The following is a 5,000-nucleotide window of genomic DNA, read 5'->3' on the forward strand; positions in this document are numbered from 1 at the left end:
ACAATATTTATAATAAATGCTAACGAAAATATTTGAACTTATAAATATTTAATGCTAACCATAATACTTATAAATGGAACGGCTTTTGATAATAAGCACTGTCATCTATTATTACTAATAAATGTAATAATATTAATAATAATAACTATTCATAATAATAATATTAATAATAATGATTATTATTATAATTTACAATTAATATTATTAAATCTATTAATAATAAAATGGTTGCTTATTTATAAATAAAGTTATTAGTTATAATAATATTTTTAGTCGATTATGGTAAGAATGGTATTGATAATAAATGCTCTTTAATTTATTATGTTAGAAAATTTTTGTTTTTAAATGTAATAAATTAAAGAGCTTTTTTTATGAATAAACACTTTTTGTTTCCATCTTATCAATATTGATTATAATCGCTAACAATTATTATAATGATTTTAATTGTTTTTACTTATAATCGCTACCATTGATTATACTAAAAAATGCAATCGCAATTGACAAAAATTGTTAATAATTATAATTATAATATGTTTAGTAGGCAACCTTTAAAGCAATTTATGCATAACAGGTTGCTAGCCAAATATAAACTTAATGAAGTATATGATGGACACTTACATTCGGAATTCATATATTTAAAGAAATAATTTTGATTATTCAGATTCTATTAATATTAGCTATTGTAAATAATATTAATCAAATGAAAAGTTTTTAAATTGTTAGGATGTATTTAGCAAGTTATGCTTTCCATACATAAAATAAAAATATATTATGTATAAATAATATTAGTGCTTGTAAAAGGATTAAGATTAATAAAACTAGATATATACTCTTAATACAATAAAAAGTAATAATTTAAAAGAATGTAAAAATATTTATTTAGCTGATAAATTTAAAATGGATAATAAATTTTAAATTTTTATTAACTCTTATTTATTATATAATATTTATTGTAATCCTTATGCAAAATAATATATGACTTGAACAACGTACATGGGGGCGTGTATACAATTAATAAATTTAGGTAGAGAAATATATTTTGAATCAATAATTTATAAGTTCACAACAGAATAGTCAGATTTTTATTGTCTATTAAATATTTTTTAGCGAATAACTATTATGTATTACTAGAATATAATAATAATTTTTTTTTTTTTTTTTTTTTTTATGTTACTTGAATGGTGTATACGTTTACACGGTGAATGTAAAAACAATTAATCAATTTATATAGAAAAATATATTATGAATTAATTATAAATAAGTTCCAATAAAATAGCCTGATTCCCATTGTGTATTGAAATTTTTTTTTAACCAATTAACTATTAATGTGAATTTGTACAATAAAAATTTTGTATTAATTCTGTAAATTATTATATATATTTGCATTATACAGTATTTAGAAGCATTTAAATGGATAAAAATTTTTTAGAAAATCTACATATGTATCACATGTATTATACCGGTACCCTGTCGCAATATAACATGTACGATTTGTATATAAAATAAAATGAAATTTTTTCCCTAAAATTTTTTAATGAATCCCGAAAAATTCTATATATTTTACCTTTATATAGTATTTAGGACTATTTAAAAGGATAAAATTTTTTTCGAAAATCTACATATGTATCACTTGATTATACCGGTACCCTGTCGCAATATAACATGTACGATTTGTATATAAAATAAAATGAAATTTTTTCCCTAAAATTTTTTAATGAATCCCGAAAAATTCTATATATTTTACCTTTATATAGTATTTAGGACTATTTAAAAGGATAAAATTTTTTTCGAAAATCTACATATGTATCACATGTATTATACCGGTACCCTGTCGCAATATAACATGTACGATTTGTATATAAAATAAAATGAAATTTTTTCCCTAAAATTTTTTAATGAATCCCGAAAAATTCTATATATTTCACCTTTATATAGTATTTAGGACTATTTAAAAGGATAAAATTTTTTCGAAAATCTACATATGTATCACATGTATTATACCGGTACCCTGTCGCAATATAACATGTACGATTTGTATATAAAATAAAATGAAATTTTTTCCCTAAAATTTTTTAATGAATCCCGAAAAATTCTATATATTTTACCTTTATATAGTATTTAGGACCATTTAAAAGGATAAAAATTTTTTCGAAAATCTACATATGTATCACATGTATTATACCGGTACCCTGTCGCAATATAACATGTACGATTTGTATATAAAAAAAAAATATACATTTTTTTCTAAAAATTTGCATTAATTCCAAAAATTTTTTAATAATTTATTATAATTATTAATGTTTATTGAATAATTTATTATAATGCATAAATTTCATTTAATAAAATATGATAAAAGCAAAAAAAAATTTTTTTGGTCCCAAAATAAAAATTTTTAGCTGAAAAAAATTTTTTTTTTAAAATTTTTTTCTTTAAATTTTGATTATTCTGTAAAGTTTATGATGTTTAAAGCCATTTTAAACATTATCATATTTTGAGTTTGAAGCACCGGGTGTAATGTCTTTAATATATATGATGGATAGTGCGTGTAAGTTAATGAGATGAATGTATATCTATGTATAACAGTGTATTAGTGGTATTACGTTCAGCAGTCTCACACATATGATATAGTATGGTATAGTATAAGTTGTTTATTTTTCATACTGTCCGTGTATCATTCAACAAAGGTGGTGTAGAGTTGTATATGGCTTGGTATGACGTTGTTGCAATTCTATGGACACTATGATATTACGGATGCACAGATAGAGGAATAACACTTATCGTATATGTATCATTTATGTATGTTGACTGTGTAATGAATACTAAATATAATAAAATAATACACTTTTTAATAGAATAACATTTGTTTCATGTTTTAGTATGATATTAAATGGTATAGAATAGGTTGTTTATTTTTCATAGTGTCCGTGTATCATTCAACAAAGGTGGTGTAGAGTTGTATATGGCTTGGTATGACGTCGTTGCAATTCTATGGACACTATGATATTACGGAATAACAGAAAGAGGAATAAAACTTATTGTATATGTATCATTTATAACGTACTTTTATGTTGACAAGAATGAATGTATATCTATATGAAATAGTGTATTTTGTGGTATTATGTTCAACAGTCTTACATATATGATATAGTATGATATAGTATAATTTGTTTATTTTTCATACTCTAAGTGTATCATTCAACAAAGGTGGTGTAGAGTTGTATATGGCTTGGTATGACGTCGTTGCAATTCTATGGACACCATGATATCACGAAAAAACAGAAAGAAAAATAACAATTATCGTATATGTATCATCTATATTATTATTGTATTTTGACTATGTAATGAATGCCAAATTTAAAAATATACACTTTCTTAATAGAATAACATTTATTTTAGTATAATATAAAATGATATTGAATATGTTGTTTAATTTTCATACTGTTCGTGTATCATTCAACAAAGGTGGTGTAGGTATGTATATGGCTTGGTATGACGCTTTTGCATGTCTATGGACACCATGATATTACGAAAAAACAGAAAGAAGAATAACACTTTTCAAATATGTATCATTTATATATTTTATTAACATGAACGCAAAATATACAAAATTATATATATATATACTCAAAATATTCTGGATGGTAATCAGTTTGGTTTATTTTGATATTTAATATTGTATTTTGGTTTTTTTGCTAGTAATGTTTCGAATATGTATATGCTGTTATTATTTTTTAGGTGTACATTGTATTAAATTGTTATCAATTATTTAATGTATGTATACAAAATAATAGCAAAAACATTTTCAATTATTATATAAAAAATTTTTTTTTTTACACATGCATATTTATTAATATATGAAATTTTATCTCAGTTTTAATAAATATGTATTGAAATGAATAATAATACAATCTTATATATATTGATAATAGTCTGGATGGTAATCAGTTTGGATTATTTTGATATTAAATATTGTATTATTATTTTTGTAAAAAAATTAATGAGAATTTTGTAAAAAAACCTCTATATGTATATCTTTTTATATCAATATTTAAAAAAAATTTTTTTTTTATTAAATTATTGATTATAAATAGAATAACATATAAATTTTTTTGTCAAAGCAAGTTCATGGGTTATAAGTTTTAAACTTTACACTCCCATATGAGCACACAATATTTATATAAAAATTATTTTTATAAATAATATTACATTGACTCACCTCATACCAAGCGAGAATATTAAGTGTTATTATAACGTTTTTTATTTAAAATTAACTTTTTAAATAAAATTAAAAAATAAATGACGCTTTCAATCTAGCGACGAGTATGAGAAAATGTTTGAAATATTTTAAGACCCATTTGGTGATGGTCTGACAAAAATCATAATTATTTTTTTTTTTTTTTATTCAATAATATTTATTATGAATAACATGTTATATATTTCTTTTTGTAAAAGCAAAAAAATTATATAAATGACTAATAAAATATATATTTGAAAAAAAAAAAAATTAATAATAATATATATATCTCATATGTTTTTTCTATTAATTTTAAAACAATAGAGATATAAAAAAAAAAAAATTTATATCAGTAATGGGTGAGACCATCTGATATTTAAAATGAAATTGTAATAATATTATTATATATTAATAATTATTGTATGAAAATTTTTTTTCTTATAATAAGAAAACAAAAATATCATGTATATTATTATATATTTAATATTATAAATACAAATAGTTCCCTGGTTGATCCTGCCAGTAGTCATATGCTTGTCTCAAAGATTAAGCCATGCATGTCTCAGTACAAGCCAAATTAAGGTGAAACCGCGAAAGGCTCATTATATCAGTTATGGTTCCTTAGATCGTACCCACATTTACTTGGATAACTGTGGTAATTCTAGAGCTAATACATGCAAACAGAGTTCCGACCAGAGATGGAAGGAATGCTTTTATTAGATCAAAACCAATCGGTGTAAATTTTAATTTGCATCGTTTAATTTGG

At 21.9% G+C, this 5,000-nt stretch overlaps 1 non-coding gene across 1 annotated transcript in view; it reads left to right on the forward strand.

Annotated features, from left to right (window-relative positions):
* Positions 1-4,737: 4,737 nt before the first annotated feature.
* The window catches only part of LOC123303884, a 2,156-nt gene continuing 1,893 nt past the window's right edge, over positions 4,738-5,000 (forward strand). The window contains exon 1 of the ribosomal RNA XR_006535957.1: positions 4,738-5,000. This exon is cut by the window's right edge and continues 1,893 nt beyond it. This is a non-coding gene — a ribosomal RNA (small subunit ribosomal RNA).

The sequence above is a fragment of the Chrysoperla carnea genome (assembly GCF_905475395.1).
Source record: "Chrysoperla carnea chromosome X unlocalized genomic scaffold, inChrCarn1.1 SUPER_X_unloc_151, whole genome shotgun sequence".
NCBI lineage: Eukaryota > Metazoa > Arthropoda > Insecta > Neuroptera > Chrysopidae > Chrysoperla > Chrysoperla carnea.